This window comes from Sciurus vulgaris (assembly GCF_902686455.1).
Source record: "Sciurus vulgaris genome assembly, chromosome: 4".
NCBI classification, from domain to species: Eukaryota; Metazoa; Chordata; class Mammalia; order Rodentia; family Sciuridae; genus Sciurus; species Sciurus vulgaris.
In genome coordinates, this window is record NC_136464.1 from 122,349,909 (window position 1) to 122,372,614 (window position 22,706).

General features: G+C 36.0%; 1 pseudogene across 1 annotated transcript; it reads left to right on the plus strand.

The window, feature by feature from the left end:
• The first annotated feature begins 2,375 nt into the window (after window positions 1–2,375).
• LOC306659310 (tubby-related protein 3-like) lies at window positions 2,376–3,882 on the plus strand (annotated as a pseudogene). The gene has a single exon. The product of its transcript is annotated as a tubby-related protein 3-like (transcript).
• Window positions 3,883–22,706: the final 18,824 nt, after the last annotated feature.

The following is a 22,706-nucleotide window of genomic DNA, read 5'->3' on the forward strand; positions in this document are numbered from 1 at the left end:
ACAGCAATAACCTACTAAAAACAAGTCTAAACGTTATTACTAAGGATGAGCTACCATGTTACCGAATTCTAAGCTATCAATTTCTGAACTATTAAGTTACTAAATTCTAAGTTACTAAATTGTAAATTACTAAATTCTGAGCAGAGAAGAACTACATTAATCCAAATATTTATGTAGAATTTCTGAGCAGGGATTAAGTTGAATAACATGTTTTTAAAAGATGCATACTTTCAGTATCCTGCTGTTTCCCTTGGAATTACTTCCCTCTTCCACAGCTAGCAAACTTAACTTGTTCAAAATAATCTCTCTCCTTGGAAGAGCAAGGAAGTGTCAGCATTCACCTTAGCATCTCTATTGCATCCATCCTCCATGGCGGATATCTGTGTGTCACCCATATCCCTACACTTCCATATCTTTGCACTTTCAGTAGAAGTAATAGCAGCTATAGGTTCAGTTTTAATCCTAACCATAAGAAGTGAGAAAATTCACAGTCCTACTTTCATGAGGCATTAACAATATTTAAGTAGTCCTTAACTATTGATTTCAATTCATGTAGTGAGATTGTCAACAAAGAGAATTCCAAAAATTTATGTTTGCAGGATCATAAAAAATGTTTATTTTTCAATGTGAGTCATAATACTAGAAAGGAACCACTCCTAAAGATTTCAAATAAATTTTCTTCATATGATCACTTTAAAGTAAGCAATCCATTAACAGACAACTTAAATGGAACAATCCCAGGTACTATGGTAAAGAAAGAGATCACTTACAGGGAGAATTCTTACTTTCTAATAGATCTGGGAATCTTTCATTAGTACTGATATTAATCTCTAAACAATAAGTAGCTACTAAATGCATAGTTCATTAATACATTAGTTAAACCTGGAAGTCCATACTATACAGATTATATCAGAGTATCCTCCCTTTGAATAAGGAAACAATACTATATCTTTCCTAAAATTGCATTTTAACTGTTATTCCCTCTGATAAATGACATATTGAAGGACCAAAGAAGATTTACATACAATTTTTTAATTTTATTTAATTTCTTTAAATACATACTATGTTTAAAAATTTTTAACTGAGATTATTTCCATATCTCTTTGGACATAATGTCAATATCTCCAAGACTGAAAGGCATCTACAGATAGAATTGGAATAAATGTTGACCTGATTTTTTTTTAACTAGTTAATAACACAGATCTTAGTATTTACCTAGACTCACCTTCTAATTACCCATACATAACTAAAATCAAAGAGATGAATATGATCAATTTTAATCTATTGGTTTATAAATATTATTTTTTCTCTTATACTCATTAATTAGGGATACAGACTTCCCTTAAATCTTTGTTAGTATTCATTTTTCTTTAATTATTTTATACAATCTAGGAAGACAGGGAAATAATTCTTAGCAAGATTTGTATGTAATCAATGGGTAGTGGTGACACATAATTAATAAAGATAGTTATAATAGAGTATGATAATACTTTAAGCTATATTTTCAACTGCAAAATCCCTAAAGATAAATATGTATCACAAATGTATGACGTGCCAAGCAATGTTTTCAACATATATGTGTATGTACACAGGTGTGCATTTCTGTGTTACATTTTTAAACCTAGATTTGCTATTTGTGAGACCAGAGTCTGAGATTTCAAACCATTGAATTTTGATTTGCTACTCATATTTAGAAGAAACATTAGAATACCTAACACAATAGGCCATGTCAAAAATTAAGAAAATTCTAACAGGGTTTGTAAATCTCAGAGCACTTCCTTTATCACGTACTGAGTGCTCGGTGAGAGTTCATTCACTTTACACTCTTTTTCTATATAAACATCCTGCTTCTCTAGCCATGATAAATCTAAGGAGAACATAGACTATTTCATACAGAAGAAACTTCAAGAATTCTTTGTGGAATTAATAGCCTCAGTCTTATACCCAAACCTACATGATCTTGTTATTCACTAAGTAGAAAAAACAATCCCATAGTGGCAGTTGAAGACATGGGCAAATCAAGATAGATGCTCCAAGTTGCACTTCCTTAAGTGTACACACCATAATTTTACATACTGTCATCAAGGTGAGTTTACTGACTTCAAGATTCTAGCTTGGTTGCCTCCCTAGGATTGGCGTCCAGGGGTCTGGTGGTAAGTGACACTTGCAAAGTGGCCAGCATGGAGGCCTCGCGCTATGGACTTGGACCCCGGGGGGGACAGGGCCTCCCTGCTCAGCACTGCGTTTAACCCCTCCTACTCTGACCCCTAATGAGGCTAGAGGAGCACTAGAAGGAACAAGCCATCAGTCCAGCTGGAATTATTCAATATGTACAACCACCAGGCTCGAAAGTGAGTGCCTTTGAAGATGAGACCATGAAGTTTCGGCAACTGAAACTGGACAATCAGAGAGCACTGCTGGAGAAGAAACAGAGAAAGAAGCCCCTGGAGCCACTCATGGTGCAGCCAAACCCAGAGGCCCGGCTACGTTGGTTAAAACCAAGAGGTAGTAAGGAGTACGCGCCTCTCCTGGAGCCACAGACTCCTCTTGATGATGTCATCCTACATGGTATTGATGGTACAGCTGCTTTCCTGAAGTCAGATGCTCATGATTTGGAAGCCAAACTTCATGTTCTCTCAGTAGGTTCTTCTGCTACAGAAGATACTGAAGGTAGTATTGATGGGGAAAGCACTCTGGATACTGCTTCCAAGCCAGACCTAGAGGAGATTCTCCAAAAACATGGCATCTCAAGTAGTTTGAACTTTGATGAGGAAGAGATCGATGGTGAGGAAGAAGGAAAAGAATTAAGTTCCCAATCACCAGAAACCGAGAGACCCAGTTCTTCATCCAGCCAGAAATCAGCCACAAATCCAGGAGCTTCCTGTATTGCATCCCAGCAGGTTGATAACCAGCTGGGAGAAGTGGAGAATTTGGAAGATTTTGCATATAGTCCTGCCCCTCGAAGTATCACAGTAAAGTGTCGGATAACCAGGGATAAAAAGGGAATGGATTGGGGTCTCTTTCCCACGAACTTTATGCACCTGGAAAAAGATGAGAACCAGAAGGTCTTACAACATTGCTGAGGTAGAAAGCGGAAGAAAAGCAAAACATCCAACTATCTGATTTCTACTGACGCAACAGATTTATCTCGTGAAGGGGAAAGTTACATTGGCAAACTCAGATCCAACCTCATGGGGATCAAGTTCACAGTGTATGACCATGGAGTCAGCCCAGTCAGGGCCCAGGGTCTGGTGGAAAAGGCTCACACCCGGCAGGAGCTGGCCACCATCTGCTACGAAACAAATGTACTTGGGTTTAAAGGCCCTAGAAAAATGTCTGTGATTATTCCAGGGATGAACATGAATCATGAGCGAATCCCATTTCGGCCACAAAATGATCATGAGAGCTTGCTTTCAAAATGGCAAAACAAAACCATGGAAAACAATTGAACTGCCCAACAAGGCCCCAGTCTGGAATGATGACACTCAGTCCTATGTGCTCAACTTTCATGGCCGGGTAACTCAGGCATCTGTAAAGAACTTCCAGAGAGTCCATGAAAATGACACTGACTACAGAGTCATGCAGCTTGGACATGTGGCAGATGATGTGTGCACACTGGACTACAACTACCCGCTGTGTGCACTTCAGGCCTTAGCTATTGGGCTTTCTAGCTTTGACAACAAGCTAGTATGCGAGTAAAAGAAAAAGCAAGAGAGAACCCAGAGCTGGGTCCTCCTGCTACAAAGCTTTTAGGAGCAGGAGGTCACCACCTTGACCTTGCAGAACAAAAAGAGCAAGAGTGTGCCCCTTCTGGAATGAACCCTGTGTGCGTGTGTGCGTGTGTGTGTGTCTATATACATATATGTATATATATATATGAATACACACACACACGCACACACGCTGTCTCTGGGCTCCAGAGACTTGGTCAGGGATCACAGCTTATCTTATCTCAGGTGAGAGATAGTTTAAAGCACAGAAGTTTCTTCTCAAGAGCACATTAGTGATTCCTGAAGTTATTGCCCAACAGATTCTGTCCTCAAGAGTGAGATTCCTATGATTGGAGATTTCCAGCAGAATGATTAAATATTTGGGTCTCTTTTTTTGAAGACCTTTTTAGAGAGTGATGGTTCCCTAAATTGCCTTTAGTCTCCAGGGCAAGAGCCTACAAACTTTTTCTTCAAATGGCCTAATAGTCTCTCTCACAGCTACTCAAATCTGCCTTCGCAGTGCAAAAGTAGCCATAGATATTTCATGCACAAACAAGTGTGGCTGTGTTCCAATAAAATTTTATTTACCAAAACAGGCGGCAGGCCAGATTTGTTCTGTGGGTTCTGGTTTGCCGACCCCTGCTTCAGGTATATCCATATACTCTGTGGATTGAGCATCTTCCAGAAGGGGCCTGTGATCATGAAATCAGGGGTAGAAAATGGCATCCAGGGAACAACAATCCTATGGACTGTATCTGAAGACATACTGAAAGAATGGACATTTTTTAAAGCTGTTTTATCTCAACTCCCTAAGGTCTCCCTCCCAGTAATGGGAACAAAGCCCTTAAAGCTGTTGCAGGAAACAGCCCCAAACAGAGAGTAAAAGAGTAAATTGAGCCAGATAGCCAGATAGTGCTCAAACAGTAGATTACCAGAAACTATTGACCAGAATCTACACCCTGTTGTAAAACATTGTGAAACATGTTGTATGTTATCAGCCAACTCAGACCCCCTTTGGAATTTCCCGGCAGTTTTGCTCCCCTTTTTTCCTTTTTTTCCCCTTTTTTCTCCCTTTCATGTGCGACCCCTCCCGATGTGTGGTTTCTGCCTTTATAAACTTGTAAGATTTTCTGCTAGGGACTCGACTCCTGGACTCCTGCGTGAGTCACGAGTTGGGTCCCAGTGCACTGGAATAAACATCTCTTGTGGTTTGCATCAAGTGACGCCTCCTGCTGTTGATTGGGGCTGCCATCGATCCGAGGGACAGAGTTGGGGTCTCCTTTTTGGGGGTCCTACAATACTCATCCTACAGCCATTGTTATACAGTTTTTACTTTGTTTTGGTGACAGTGGTTCTAGATCGTCATCTACCATTGCGACCAAGAAAACCCAAAGTCAGTGATCATTTTGAGTCCATACAGGTGACTGTATTCTGCTTTCCCACCCATAGGAGAAGGTAGTGCCTGCACTTTACCCACCTGGAAGAAAAGCTTACGTGCCCCAGGAAACCCACACAGAAGTGTTTTCTCTTTATCAGAGGGAGTGTGGGATTTGTTTCTTGGGACCAATTTCTTTTTCCATGGAATGGGAAGGTTCTGACATCACTGTTCCCCTCTTCTCTTTCTTCCCTCACAGTAGGTAGGTAGGCAGCAATCTCAAGTGGCTGTGACCAGATTTGTGATCAACGATGTAAACATTTTCTCTAATTGCTTTTGTTCCAGTTTAGGCTGAAAGCATACACTTCAGAGGGGACTTAGTCTAGTGAAGACTGAGGGTCATTTGATAGTTGCCTTTGTTCTCAACCCAGTTGTGCCTCCCACAGCTATGACACTGTGGAGCCACTAGTGTGGAGGGCCACACACACCTGCAGACATTGGAAGAGACAAGGGAACATTGTGTGCAAGAACTATATCAGTGTCATTGTCAAGAAAGATGGCAGGAGAGGCTTGGTGAGTACAGCTAGATGTCTCTTGAGCTCTGCAGATCTCTCTGGGAGGAGCTTTGGGCCCTTCTTGATGTCCACATTACTGCTCCCTAAAGCCTGGTCCATCAGTGCAGGTGTGCTGCTCCTGTCACTTTTCCTCTCAGATTCTAAGATTTCTGCTAAGTGTTTCAGATTATGAGTACCTCCCAGCAAATTATGATTCTTACACAAATTCAAAGGCACCACAGTGTATCTGAACGTGAGAATCCAAAAACTTTGTGAGTTCTACACTGAGCATCATTGGACTCCCAAGCTTTTGGGCACTGAGCTGTTTGCCAGCATGGGGCAAGGAATCTGGCTGCGGCTCTGTGATATTTCTCTCCCTTTGTCCCTGCTTCCTATTGCTCCTTTCTCCACATCAAATAGCCACATAAAGGCAAGAGATCCAGGAGATGAGAAGATCCTGTGCTTGTTTTGACATGACTGGTTTCCACCTCAGGTATGCTTCCCATCAAGCGCCTCATTTATAAAAGTGCCCGAAAGCCTGTCAAACCTCTGCCACCACTGTGCTAATGTACCATCCAACAAGCCACCCTTGTCAAAATAGAAAGCTGTTCACTTATTTCCAGTCCTAGGATAACAGTGTCTGGGAATGGAGGACCTGTGGTGGGGTGGCTGGATCTGATCCTGCCTCTTCCTACTCTCTGGCTCAGAAAGCTACGGACCCCAGTTTCAAGTACTTTCTGCTTGAGTGTGCAGGTGATTGGTTTTACATAAGTCATATTTATACCTTTTTATGTTACAAAAATAAATGATAATTTATACATATATAAAAAAAGATTCTAGCTTGGCTTAAACAGAATACTGCCCAAAGAGAGAAAAAAAAATGAAACTTGGGAGTACAATATTTGTTCAGTTTTGACATTTTTTTGAAGCTCCTGTTTGTTGCCTGTTTGTATAGCATGAAAATAGTTGAATTAATTAATCCTAGCTTGCAAAGACATTCTAGGAAGACAAATATATTTGGAAGAATAGCTAAAATTAGCAGTTGAAATAAGGAAAGTCAATGAAATCACCCAAAGGTAGTATACAATTCAATAATAAATTGAATTAAAGACTAATCATATATTATTTTTAATTTGAACTGAACTTTCTCTCCTTTATAAGTAGTTTAGAAAAAAAAATTTAATTTCCTTCTTTTAAATGTTTTAATTAGTGTTTTATGGTTACACATAATAATGAGGTTCATTTTGACATGACAATATATAAATGCAATATAATGTGCTCCAATTCAGTTTCTGTACTTCTGCTTTCCCTTCCATACTCCCTCCCTCATCCCCCTTCCTTTCACTCATTTCCTATTAATTTATATATATTTTTAATTAGAACTTTATAGATATACATAAAGTTAAAATTCATTATGGTATATTCAAATATTTACATAGCATAATTTGGACAATTTCATTCCACCATTTTTCCCTTTTCCTGTCTCTCCTCCCTCCCCCTCAATTCCCTTTCTGTACTTCACTGATCTCCTTTCTTTTTCCATGTGCTTCCTCCCTTTTTATCCTCTTCATTTTGGCCTAGCTTCCACATGTGAAAGAAAATATTCAGTCCTTAAGTTTTTGAGTCTGACTTGTTTCACTTCAAGTGAGGTTCTCCCATTCCAAACACTTACCAAAAGATGCCATAATTTCATTCTTCTTTGTGGTGGAATAAAACTCCATTGTGTATATATGCCACATTTCTTTATCCGTTCACCTTTTTGTTTATGGAAACTGAGTAATTCCACAGCTTGGCTATTGTGAATTGTGCTACCATAAACATTGATGTGTCTTTATCACTATGACCTACTGATTTTAGTTCTTTTGGATAAATACAGAAGAGTGGGATAGCTGGGTCATATGGTGGTTCTATTTCTAGTCTTTAGAAGAATATCTATATTGCTTTCCATACTAATTTGCTTTCCCACCAACAATATATATCTTTTATAGAGCAAAGGAAACACTCAGGAGCATGAAGAGAGGACCAACAGAATGGAGAAGATTTTTTCCAGATGATTCTCCAACAGGGGATTATATTGAGAATGTACAAAAAAACTTAATACTGAAAAAACAAACAACTCAATTAATAACCAAGAAAAAGAACTAAACAGACACTTCTCAAAAGAAGAAATACAGATGAGCAACAAATATATGAAAAAAAGGTTGAACGTCCCTAGCAATCAGAGAAATGCAAATCTACATTAAGATTTCATCTCACTCCAGTTAGTATGCAAGCATCACAAAGACAAATAATAATTAGTACATGCTGGTAAGAATGCAGGGAAATAGGCAAATTTTTCATTCCAACTTGAAACTTCCTCAATCAGATACTTCCATAAAACTATTTAAAATAGCTATTTCATTGTCACAGAATACGATACGTAAACATTGCAGGACAAGGAAAGAGGGCAGAAAACAATCAGAAAAAAAAAATGCATTTCTTTAATGTACTGGCTAAGCCTTCTGAAATATTTGATTAGATTTTTCCAGTATAATTACAGGCTGAAAGTTTTCTGTGTTAGTACAATCTGTTGCCTTTTCCAGATCCCCAAAGATGACAACAGTAAACATTTGAAATTTAGGTGAACTTCTACATTGAACAATAGAAGAACTTGTTTTGTGATGATTACTATGTCAGGAAGAGCATAAAACACTAATGGTCTCTTTGTAATTCCAAAAATAATAGAATGTAATGATGTTTTATGTTGTTCTCAATTTTCTTTTCCTTAATAAAAAACAAAAAATTAGAAATTAGAGGAAATTTTCCTAGAAATTTCCTAGAAATTAGAGGAAATTTTCAGCTATCTACCCACATTCTCTCTCTCCCATAGTAAACCCTAGGGGACATCAAAGCAACTGTTAATTCACTCTGGTTACAACCAGCTGAGGCTTGATAGGAAAATCTCCTTGAAGTGATTCTCTCTGCTAATGTTTCATATTAATCACTGTCAAGTAGTTATTATCATTGACATCTGGCAGAATTTCAGAACTTATCATTTTGTTCAACAGGTTCCAAGGTTTATGCAGAAGACTCAGAAGTTTATTAGAAGCTGCTCAAAATAATTACTGTTTCATTAGTAATTTTTAGAAGTCTTATATACTAATACTCCAACAGCCACATATTTTAAGATCTAAAGTATTTTTAAAAAATAAAAAATAACTCATTATATTTAACTATTATTGAACAGTAGCATTTTTAGTCCCAAATCTATGCAAGCAGAATATTTACTTTATTTCCACTATCAAACAAAACAAAACCAAAACATGATGGAAAAAAGTTACTAAAAATGACTGAGATTACAAAGTTTAATTCATATATATTGCTTTCTAAGTCATTTCTTACCCAGAGTTATTTTTATGGTATAAAATGTGTAATTTAGAAAGAAAATGAAGCGTGTGGCTAAAACACAATTTGCATTATATAATTTGGTTTCTATCACTTGTCTACTTTGTAACCATCAGTTTTATGTTTACAACATTCGATTCGCCAATGAAATCAGGGCTTATATCCTATGTTATTTCCTTCTTTATATGAAATTCAACATATACAGTGTAGAGTTTTTAGAATTGTTGAAAATATGTATTTGCTTTAACTTTATCAATTCAAGGGATTATTACAAAATTTTCACAACCTTCAATTTTGCCTTTAAAAAGAGCTGAAAGCCTTCTTACATGCTACTGCTATTGCAGTGATTATGATATCTTATATAAGGAAATTTCATTTTAATTTCTGTAACTGAAAGTTCCTTCCTTCTTTGCTAATTTCTAGGGCCCTAGCTAACAAAGGTAGATTCAAACGTATTAAAGTGAACACATAGAATTGCTTAGTTCAGGTGTTGGCCTATAGTGAGATAAAGAGCCATGAGAAGAAAACAAACCTTCCCATCTTATGGCTAGATTCTTCAGACTCTCCTAGAGATCCCTTGACGTTTTCCATTCACCCAACTCCAGCAGAATTTGGCATGATTAATGAGCATGTCCTGAATCTGTGCCTTAATCACCAGGATCAATGACAAAAGGGGATTTTGATAGTGCAGTCATACAAATTTTGTACTGTATTACTTTGATATTCCCTGACATCCTAAATTTTCTACATAGTAAATTTAAAATACAAGATATTTAGGTGAAAACAACAAATAAAAATGAAACCCAAGCATGGCATTTTATTTCACAGATTTCTGGATTTTTTAAACTAGTTGTCTAAATGGAATCATAAATGCTCTATTGAAACAATAAGTTTGAATAATGGATGATATTTAATCTACAGTAAATTATACCACCCTTAGTAAAATAAAACATTTAGAGGAATATCAACAGTGTTTCTTGGATTTTTGTAACAGGAGAAGAAAAATTCGTACAGCAGTTTTATAGGTATATTCACATTCACTAGGCCTTAATATACACATACCTCTGTAAAAGGGATGGTAAATGCACAATGTTTTGTCAATTTTTCTTTCATGTTTCCAATACTTTATTATTAATAACCACATTTGATATCTCTCAATATATGATTCTCTCTTTCATAAATTACTGGTCTATTACTAATACATGTATTTATACATGTACATCTGTATGTATGTAAATGTATATTAAGTAATCATTAAATTGCTATATATGTATGCAACCACATTACTCCACACATTAAATTATGCTTCATGTTAATAATAAATTTTTTATTCAATTAAAGTGATAAAATTTTGAAAGAAATTAATGCAAATCATATATAACTAGTTAAAAACATGATCTTTCTGATGTTTTTCTATCAGATGCTTTTCTATCTGAGGTTTATGGATGAATTGTGAATGGTCAGAGATTTATAGAAAAACAGTGTTGTCTGAGGTTGCCTAAGAGTATGCCTGTCCATATTGTCATTTTCTTCAAAACTGTCAACTTCTTCTTGGTAATCCAGGAAGTAGCAGGTAGTATAAATATATATCATAGAGGGGGAGACTTGATGTCTTCCACAACTGATCAGGACTACATAACGTCTGAACTACAAACAATTGGAGTGTTACAGAAAAGAAATATGAAAAAAACTCTTCTAAATCCAGACAATGTTGTAGATATATTAAATAATTCCTATTCATGTGGAATCATTTTAAGAGGAGTATTCTCTTTGTTTTGTATCAAAATACTGGAAGAGTAGACAGTTCTATAAATGTAGTCATGATTAATAAATGATAAAAGTATAAGATGATGGTATACTAATAACCATATGTTGATCACTATCCAAAATGCACATGGATCAAATTATCACACTGTACCCCATAAATATGTACAAATATTATATAAATAAAAAATGAGAGAAGATCTGTTAAACAATGTGTTGAATTCCAGTATGGCTTTGTTACTGTACTAGATTGTACTAGACCATATTCAACACAGTAGAAATAGTCTCTGGTTTTGTGTCTCTTATAGTCTAATAGGAAGTTTAATTGTACAAAAAGTTACAACTCTAGAAAGTATGGTATATATTCTTAAAACAATATAGCTGATTCAAAAATTGCAAAAGTAAGTACTATTGAATAGTTGAGCTCCAGGTTACATTCTGTCACAGTTTATGTATAGTCATTGTCAATTATTCTAGTTTCCAAGAGCTTTAAATTATCTGTGGAATGAGAAAACTAATTTAATTATTTGTTTAATTATTCTTGTTTGATAGCATCTCTAAGAATTGTGCAGAATTTCTAATATATGTTTTGTACATGTGTGACTATATCACAGACTATGGAGACTGTGAATATGTTATTTGTTACATAGTATTCTAAACAGTGAAATCAAAATGTAGGATCTAGCATGGGAGAATGAAGGATAATATCTACTGTTACTGGGTTTGATTATTGATTGATTTGGATAATACCAAATTAAAGTAAAAATAGAATTGGGGGGATTTTTTTGTACTTTAAGACTTTAAAGTTTCTCAGCTTAACTTTTCTACATGAAAATAAAATTTCAGCTATTTCAGAATATAGAGCAGCTCAGGTTTAAATTACTGATATTCAATCTTGTGCAAATAGGACATTTTCTCATTTTGATATAGATATTTTGAGACTTACATAACAAACATAAATAATGTCAAAACTTAGTGAAGAAATGTGTTCCACACTAAAATTAAACAAGATGATAAAGGTAATGATTTTTTTATTGAGGACAGCTTTTGAATTTTTGATTCATATAACCTATTAGATCCAGGTCTTAATAAAGTAGTGATTGAATAAAGGGGTTCTAAATAACAATAAAGTGATCCTCATAAAGGAAAATCATCACATGAGAGCTTCTAATTAAAGTTATAATTTATTATCATAAAACAAATGTTATTGCAATTACTTATCACCAGTATTCCTAAATGACTAAATCTGATAATGATCAACCTACAGAGTTCGAACAGAGTTCGCTATATTTTATTCCAAGTGCATTTTACTCTTTAAGGAATGCATTATGTTAACAAAAATAGAATATATATGCAATAAAAAGAAGCTGATTTTATGACTGTTTTCCCCTAGAAGTTTAAATTATTTGTTTTAAATGACACTTCCTTAATAGAAAGACAATTTACATAAGAAATCAAATAAGCTTAAAGGACAGGAGAAGGAAAAGTAGTCTTAGAAAGATACATCTCAAAAGGAAAAATACATTCTGAATTGCTCTGGTTTGGCAAGGGGGAGAAATTCAGCCTCTGCTTGTTGCTAAGTAATCATCAGAGTTGAGACAATCACCTTTGTGTTCAATATTACTTTAGAATTCTGCATTTATAAATGAGAGTAAAGACTAATCAAGTTATTTTCATATTGATAAAATTTTATCCACATATTTATTGGGTACTTCCCAAGTGTTGGCACTGATCTGTGTTTAGGACTCTATGTGGATCACTATCTTAAACATGACCAGATGCTAAGGAAAAAGTACAGAATAGTAAAGACAGTGCTACCTTTGGACTCTGATAGACCAGGTTTCAAATAATTGGGTACTGTGTGAACTTCATCTGCTATTTAAATTTGAGGTGTCCGTGTCAAATTTAAGAACAACAATAGCTTATATGCTAGGTTGTTCTAAGGGATAAATGAGATGATATGAAAAGTGTTGGTACATTATAGACCTCAACAAATGACAGCTTAATAAATTTAAAAGTTTTGGTTCCTATGGTAGTAGTTTAAGTAGTTTAATTTAAACTGCTACAAACATTTGTAACCAGCACATTATTTGTGGATGAGATTTCAAGTGATGGAAATATGTAAATTCCTACCTTAATGACACTTGTCTTGTTTTAATACAAAACTTGAGGCACATTTGACATTCATGTAAAAATGTATCTGTTATATGTTATGAGTTCGGCAATATTTCCTCATCTGATTTCCCATGAAAACATCAAGATGCTACCATTTAGTAAGTCATAGTACATTCCCAGGGCTGGTCACATTTTGGGTAACAACAGGTGACTTCAGTATCGCCGCATTCATGAGACTTTGCCACTCCTCTGAATTCCACATAGAAGTAATGCTTTTTTCATTAAAGAAATATTTTATGACTGATGTCACTATTGTATTTATAATCATATATTTTTAAGAGTTATTGAATCAGAGGTATGTAAATTATATCTTTAATTGGTACTGACAAATCAAACTCTCAAATATTTTCATGATAATTTCTAGTATTTTAAATTACACATGATGTATATAGATAGATGATAGAACCAGGTAGGTATTTTTCCATGCATAATTAGGGATGGACTAATTTTTTGCATAACTCAAATTGTATAATGTCTTCACATTTAGTAAAATATTTTAAAGTATTAGTTTTGTGTATGGTTTTCAGAATGCCAAATCAGTTTTAATGAAGATATGTTCAATCACATCCTTTTCTCACTCTAAAATCTTGGTGTTTTATCTGGATGATATGAGTGGCTTTGATTACTTTCCTATCATCCATTCTTTAAACTGACAGGCTAGTCAGAATTTCATACTTCTGATTTTATGTCATTTCTTTGGAATTGATTGCCTGCTTTCTTCCTTTACCTTTTTCTTTTCCCATAAAGAGGTCCATTAATGATCATTTAATACTCAGGTTGCAAAAGGCTTCTCCTCTGGCTCACTGCCCTTAGAATAGGCACATAATACTTTCCTTCTGAAACTTTACTTAAAGAGCAGCTTCTCTGTCATTAATAGAATGTATTAAGAAACTGTGGTAACAATGGAGTTCTATTCAGCCATAAAGAAGAATGAAATTATGACATTTGCTGTAAATAGATGGAAATAGAAAACATCATGCTAAATGAAATAATCCAGACTCAGAAACTCAAAGGTTGAATGTTTTCTCTTATATGTGGAAGCTAGAGTAAAATAAAGGAAAGGAGGAAGGAAGGATAGGATATTATAAAGATATAGGGAAGATTAGTAATACAGAAGAAAGAGACCAAGAAGCACAGTGGAGGGTGTTAAGGAACAGACAGATGTGAATGGTGGGAACAGGAGATTAAGAGAATAATTCTATAAAATGGGCTTATTGTGCTGAACCCCACATTTTCTTTTCTGAGAAGCAATTTACCTGTAGCTCTGCCTGACCTGGATGGACAGGCTATGTCCTGTTCCTCAGCAAACTATCTATTAACTGCAGGAGAAATGCAGACCCAAAATAATGTTGATAAGAGTAACCCAGGTTACCCTGAATGGGGAGACTTGGGACCAGATCCTGAAACTCAGGGAGATAATTCCTCCTAACCACTATCAGCGTGGGCCAAAGTGACCTAGAGCTGTCATGGCAGTGGGAACTTCAAAGTCTGATGTCATCTTGCTGTTAGTCAAAAGTCAAGAAGTGGACCTGGGTGGGACTCTATGGAAACTTCTCTGGAAACTTTCCCAGGATCCCCAATAAAATGAGTGCAGGAGTGGCATGCTGTCCTCACCTCTCTGAGAGGACCACTCTCTCCATTGAGAGGATCCCCTTTCCCTGTTCCTTTCTCTTGAATAAACTCATGCCTGCTCCTCTGAGAGACATGTCTGAGATCTTCTGACTTGATTGCAAGAATCAGGGTTTGAAGAGGGTCAGAGGTGTCTTCCTGTTGCCTCATTTTCCTAGAAGATCCCTCCTCTGTAACAGAGGAATGGGAAAGGGGAGGCAATGAATTCTTTAAAAATCATGTTATATGCATACACCACAGGGAATTTTACCTTTGTGTATAAATAAAAAGAACAAATCAAATAAATATAAATAAATAGATGAGGGAAAGGAAGTCTAGCAGAATAGAGGAAGGAGAATGGGGAAGGGGCTACAAGATGACAGGGAAAAGAGAGAGGGAAAATGGGGGGATGGTGAACTGACGTCCAATTCCATGCACGTATGATTGATTGGGATGAACGCAACTACTATGTATAACTATACACAAATAAAAAATAAAAAAGCAGTTTGACCCAAATTCCCAAGCTGTTCCTCCCTCTTCTCATTCCTGGGAACCTAACTACAAGTGTTATATACAAATTCACATTGACTGTCTACATCATTAGACTGTATAATGGACTATGTAAGAGAGGCAACATCTTAATTTAATGTTTCCTCCTAGAAAAAAGGGAGCTTGGGGGCTGGGGATATAGCTCAGTTGGTAGAGTGCTTGCCCCTCAAGCATGAGGCCCTGGGTTCAATCCCCAGCACTGAAAAAAAAAAAAGAAAGAAAGAAAAAAGGGAGCTTGGATGATTCTACAAAGACAAAATATTGAGAACTCAAAAAACCCAATTCACCTTAAAAATTATGATGGATTGTTTTTCATCGAAATCTTTTCATTCTGAGAGAAGACTTAATATTTTATAATTATTTTGCCAGGACTTCACGATAGGGAAAAGATTTGATATTGATGCATTAAGTAGTGCTTCTTTTTTCTCTTTTCTTTGATTTCCTTTCATTCGGTGTCTTAATAAAAATTGTAATGAAATAATAAGCCCAGCTGGAGGCCAATGTTTTATTTCAACAATTCATACCAAATTTCAAAAGTCAAACAAAACTTATTTTTAAATAAAAATATTTCCTTCAATAATATATCCAATATATCCAATATTTTTCTCACAATTCAAAAGTTTAAATGCCTTGATCATCAAATGTCTTTGTCCATTCCAACATCTGTAACACAAATGCCATAGAGTTTATGGCTTCAACAAGCACATATTATTTCTAACAGTTATGAAGGATAAGTCCAAGATCACAGTTACAGCACGTTTGGTTTCTAAGTTCCCACTTCTTAGATGATCATCTTTTTACTATGTCATCACATGGCAGAAAGTGTGAGAAAGTTCTCTGGGGTCTTTTTGTAAAGGTTTGAATCTCCTTCACAAGAGCCCCCATCCTATTATTCAATCATCCTCCCAAAGTCCACACCCACAGATACCTTCACATTGAGGGTTAGGATTTTAACATATGAGTTGAGGATAGCTAATGTTGGAACCACAATAGCTGCTTTGTAGGTAGAATGGTTTCAAGAACTAAGACACGAGTATAAGCATGTTTAACTGTGGTTACGTGTGAAAATATTTACACTCCAAGATTTAGTGTGTATAGAGAAAAGGGAATGATGAATTTTTTAGAGAGAAAATAACTTGTGTGGATGTTTTTTGCTTACTTATTTTCTTTTAACAAAGTTTTGTGACAGAATTTCTATGGCTCATGTTGTATGTTGTAAAAAAATAACCTTTTACATGTCAACATACTGGTAGCAAAGTAACGTAATAAGTTAATGAATCCAAACAATTTAATTGTCTTTACCATTAAATAATATCCTTCATTGTTTCTCTGAAATCTCAAAAAATTGTCTTAAAAAAGTGAAAAACTTTTAAGTACCCAATTTTAAAATATCCTGCAACTTGTTCTAATATAACCATAACATTGAGAGGCAATTCTTTTTTTTTTTTTTCTCCATCTTGCTCTTTCCATTTGGAGGCCGCCCTCTAGCCTCCTGCTTCCTTATTATCATAATCACTGACCTCTCTGAACAAACCCCTTAAACAATGGGACAGGGAGTCTCTGGTCACTGTGCACATGAGTTCCTTAAACACAGGAATAGTTTCTCTTGTTTGAGCCCCATATCACTAAGCATGGATCTTTGGATTTGGCAATAGTTGAGTGAACTTTCCCAAGTAATTCTGCCCCTGCCCCCATACTTCCCTTGACTCAAAGTTCTACCTCCTAGGCCCACCTGGCTTCTGGTACTTCGTGTCTCTGCCCTAATGAGTATATTTATCCATAGCAGAGCCTAGCTGTCATCTCTCCTCACCCGCTCCCCGTGATGCCCACTTTTGCTGTTTCTTGTCTGCTATTGATCTGCTGCTCCTGGCTTGCCAGCTCTCAGGTGCTGTGCATGAAGGTTCTTTTTTTTTTTTTTAGATTTTTTTTTTATTGTAAACAAATGAGATACATGTTGTTTCTGTGTACATGAAGTAAAGGCATACCATTTGTGTAATCATAAATGTACATAGGGTAATGTTGTTTGATTCATTCTGTTATTTTTCCCTTCCCCCGCACCCCTTCCTCTTTTCCCTCTATACAGTCCTTCCTTCCTCCATTCTAGCCCCTCTCCCTAACCCTAACCCTAATAACACCAACCACTCCCACCCCCCATTATGTGTCATCATTTGCTTATTAGTGAGATCATTTGTCCTTTGGTTTTTTGAGATTGGCTTATCTCACTTAGCATGATATTTTCCAATTTCATCCATTTGCCTACAAATGCCATAATTTTATCATTCTTTATGACTGCATAATATTCCATTGTATATATATACAATGGTTTCTTTATCCATTCAACAATCGAAGGACATCTAGGTTGGTTCCACAGTCCGGCTATGGTGAATTGAGCAGCATTGAACATTGATGTGGCTGTATCTCTGTAGTATGCTGATTTTAAGTCCTTTGGGTATAGGCCAAGGAGTGGGATAGCTGGGTCAAATGGTGGTTCCATTCCAAGTTTTCTGAGGAATCTCCATACTGCTTTCTAGAGTGGCTGCACTAATTTGCAGTCCCACCAGCAATGTATGAGTGTACCTTTTTCCCCACATCCTCGCCAACAACTATTGTTGCATGTGTTCTTGGTAATCACCATTCTAATTGGGGTGAGATGGAATCTCAGGGTAGTTTTGATTTGCATTTCTCTTATTACTAAAGATGTTGAACATTTTTTCATATATCTGTTGATTGCTTGTACATCTTCTTCTGTGAAGTGTCTGTTCATTTCCTTAGCCCATTTGTTGATTGGGTTATTTGTATTCTTGGTGTAGAGTTTTTTGAGTTCTTTATAGATTCTGGAAATTAGGGCCCTATCTGAAGTATGAGTGGCAAAGATTTTCTCTCACTCTGTAGGCGCTCTCTGCACATTACTGATAGTTTCCTGTGCTGAGAGAAAGCTTTTTAGTTTGAATCTATCCCAGTTGTTGATTCTTGCTTTTATTTCTTGGGCTATGGGAGTCCTGTTAAGGAAGTCTGGTCCTAAGCCGACAAGTTGAAGATTTGGACCTACTTTTTCCTCTACAAGATGAAGGGTCTCTGGTCTGATTCCAAGGTCCTTGATCCATTTTGAGTTAAGTTTTCTGCAGGGTGAGAGATCGGGGTTTAGTTTCATTCTGTTGCATATGGATTTCCAGTTTTCCCAGCACCATTTGTTGAAGAGGCTATCTTTTCTCCATTGCATATTTTTGGCACCTTTGTCTAGTATGAGAAAATTGTATTTATTTGGGTTTGTATCCATGTCCTTTATTCTGTATCATTGATCTACCTGTCTATTTTGGCACCAATACAATGCCATTTTTGTTACTATTGCTTGGTAGTAGAGTTGGAGATCTGGTATTGCGATACCCCCTGCTTTGCTCTTTCTGCTAAGGAATGCTTTAGCTATTCTGGGTTTCTTATTCTTCCAGATGAATTTCATGATTGCTTGCTCTATTTCTGTGAGGTACATCATTGGAATTTTAATTGGAATTGCATTGAATCTGTATAGCACTTTAGGTAGTATGGCCATTTTGACAATATTAATTCTGCCTATCCAAGAACATGGGAGATCTTTCCATCTTCTAAGATTTTCTTTAATTTCTTTCTTTATTGTTCTGTAGTTCTCATTGTAGAGGTCTTTCACCTCTTTTGTTAGATTGATTCACAACTATTTTATTTTTTTCGAGGCTATTTTGAATGGGGTAGTTTTCCTAACTTCTCTTTCTGAAGATTTATCACTTATGTATAAAAATGCATTGGATTTACGGGCATTGATCTTGTAACCTCCTACTTTACTGAATTCACTTATGAGTTCTGAAAGCTTTCTGATGGAATTTCCAGGTTCCTCTAAATATATAATCATGTCATCAGCGAACAGGGATAGTTTGAGTTCTTCTTTTCCTATTCGTATCCCTTTAATTTCTTTGGTTTGTCTAATTGCCTTGGCTAGAGTTTCAAGGATGATGCTGAATAGACGTGGTGAAAGAGGTCATCCCTGCCTTGTTCCAGTTTTTAGAGGGAATGCTTTCAGTTTTTCATCATTTAGAATGATATTGGCCATGGGCTTAGCATAGATGGCCTTTACAATGTTAAGGAATGTTCCCACTATCCCTATTTTTTCTAGTGTTTTGAGCATGAAGGAGTGCTGTATTTTATCAAATGCTTTTTCTGCATCTATTGAAATTATCATGTGATTCTTAACTTTTAGTCTGTTGATATGGTGAATGACATTTATTGATTTCTGGATGTTGAACCAACCTTGCATCCCTGGGATAAAACCCACTTGATCGTGGTGCACTATCTTTTTAATATATTTTTGGATGCGATTTGCTAAAATTTTGTTGAGAATTTTTGCGTCGATGTTCATTAAGGATATTGGTCTGAAATTTTCTTTCCTTGATGTGTCTCTGTCTGGTTTAGGTATCAGGGTGATATTGGCTTCATAGAATGAGTTTGGGAGGGTTCCCTCCTCTTCTATTTCATGGAATACTTTGAGAAGTATTGGAATGAGCTCTTCTTTAAAGGTTTTGTAGAACTCTGCTGAGAACCCATCTGGTCCTGGACTTTTCCTTGTTGCTAGGCTTTTGATGACCTCTTCTATTTCATTGCTTGAAATCAATTTATTTAAGTTCTGTATATCCTCCTCATTCAGTTTAGGTAATTCATATGTCTCTAGAAACTTGTTGATGTCTTAGAGGTTTTCTATTTTGTTGGAGTATAGATTTTCAAAATAGCTTCTAAGTATGTTTTGTATTTCACTCGTGTCTGTAGTGATATTCCCTTGTTCATTCCCAATTTTAGTAATTTGAGTTTTCTCTCTCTCTTTGTTAGTGTGGCTAAGGGTTTATCAATTTTGTTTATTTTTTCAAAGAACCAACTCTTTATTTTGTTAATTTTTCTGATTGTTTCTTTTGTTTCAATTTCATTGATTTCAGCTCTGAGTTTAACTATTTCCTGTCTTCTACTACTTTTGGTGTTGGTCTGCTCTTCTTTTTCTAGGGCTTTGAGCTACAGTGTTAAGTCATTTATTTGTTGATTTTTTCTTCTTTTGTTGAATGCACTCCATGAAATAAATCTTCCTCTAAGTACTGCTTTCAGTGTCCCAGAGATTTTGATATGATGTGTCTTTGTTCTCGTTTACTTCTAAGAATTTTTTATTTCCCTCCTGATGTCTTCTGTTTTTCATTCATCATATAATAGCTTATTATTTAATCTCCAGGCATTGGAGAAGTTTCTCTTTTTTATTCTGTCATTTATGTCTAATTTCAATCCATTATGATCTGATAGAATACAAGGTAGTATCTCTATCTTCTCATATTTGCTAACAGTAGCTTTGTGGCATAAAATATAGTCTATTTTAGAGAAGGATCCATGTGCTGCTGAGAAGAAAGTGTATTCGTTCTTTGTTGGATGGTATATTCTATATATGTCCGTTAAGTCTAACTTGTTGATTGTGTTATTGAGATCTATGGTTTCTTTATTCAATTTTTGTTTGGAAGATCTACCCAGTGGTGAGAGAGGTGTGTTAAAATTGCCTAGTATTATTGTGTTGTGGTCTATTTGATTTCTGGAATTGAGAAGGATTTGTTTGACGTACATGGATGAGCCACTGTTTGGGGCATAGATATTTATGATTGTTATGTCTTGCTGATTCATGCTTCCCTTAAGCAGTATGTAATGTTCTTCTTTATCCCTTCTGACTAACTTTGGCTTGAAGTCCACATTATCTGAAATGAGGATGGATACTCCAGCCTTTTTGCTGTGTCCGTGGGCATGGTATGTTTCTTCCCATCCTTTCACCTTTAGTCTGTGGATATCTCTTTCTAAGAGATGAGTCTCTTGCAGGCAGCATATTGTTTGATTTTTCTTTTTAATCCAATCTGCCAGTCTATATCTTTTTATTGATGGGTTCACGCCATTAACCTTCAGGGTTATTATCGTGATATGATTTGTATTCCCAGTCATTTGACTCATTTTTTTTTTTTTTTTTTTTGACATGATTTGGTTTCTCCTTTATTTGGCTATTCCTTTAGGCTAGTTCCTCCCGTTGCTGATTTGCATCGTTGTTTTTCATCTCTTCCTCATGGAATATTTTGCTGAGAATGTTCTGTAATGCCGGCTTTCTTTTTGTAAATTCTTTTAGCTTTTGTTTATCCTGGAAGGATTTTATTTCACCGTCAAATCTGAAGGTAAGTTTTGCTGGGTAAAGGATTCTTGGTTGGCATCCGTTTTCTTTCAGGGCTTGGTAAATGCTGTTCCAGGCCCTTCTAGCTTTTAGTGTCTGGATTGAAAAATCTGCTGATATTCTTATTGGTTTCCCCCTGAATGTAATTTGATTCTTTTCTCTCGCGGCCTTTAAAATTCTGTCTTTATTTTGTATGTTAGGTATTTTCATAATAATGTGCCTTGGTGTGGATCTGTTGTAATTTTGTATTTTGGAGTCCTATAAGCCTCTTGTACCTCGTTTTCCATTTCATTCTTCAGATTTGGGAAGTTTTCTGATATTATTTCATTGAATAGATTGTTAAAAATACGGAACACTTCACGAATTTGCATGTCATCCTTGCGCAGGGACTATGCTAATCTTCTCTGTATCGTTCCAATTTTAGTATATGTGCTGCTGAAGCAAGCACGGCAATTCTTTTGAATTTCTGTTTTTCTTCACATTTTAGGGCTAATTTGGAAAAGATTAGAAATTACAATATAGAGGATACACCACTCCCTGGATAGTAGAAATTTCCCTCCTCTTCCTGGGGATTGGCTTATGTTCTAGAATAATAAACCTAGATACACATTCCCCTTTGTCTGACACACATATAACACATAACCTGGGTGTGAAGTAGGATATAGCATCTAGGCATGTGTACTTTCACTCTCTGATGTTCACACAATGACAAAATCACTTAACGAATTTCTCAGAATTCATTTGTGGTTAAGTGATACATGACTGTACTTTACTAGAGAGACTCACAAGACTAGGAAAGTACCTTGCTTAATATTTCTGACCTTTTATACCAAAATTATACAAACCAGAGCCAAACAATGGTGAGATTCCACCAGGAGAGGTCTCAGAGGGAACCAATCAAAAAACTTCAATCATTCACAAGACCACTACCATCTTGACATACCAATAAGTGAAAGCATGCAAAGTATTGCCAGCGAGGAAAGCTACTCCAAGCATCAATAGACAGTGTTTTATTGGGGTTTCATTATGTGGACATATTTGATTGAACCATTAACCAAATAATGATCAAAGTTAATCTCTAGCTCTCTCCCCCCACAAGAAATAATACTGATTCTCCAATTTCATGGTTCATCTTTCTGGCATGGTCAAAACAACTCTAACTCACTTTGTTAGCATAAACTATGTAGAGCTCAGCCTTAGTCACTCCATTAGCAGAATGGACTGATGAGCTTACTGTAAACAATAAAGATATTCCTATCACTTAAGAAATTCCAAGGTTTTAGAGGCTAACTTTTAGGAACTGGGTGAAAAGGTCAACCAAAATTTTTGTTATACAGTATATCCCTGTCACAACCTGTGGGCAAACTCTGGGGTCTGGCAAGAGG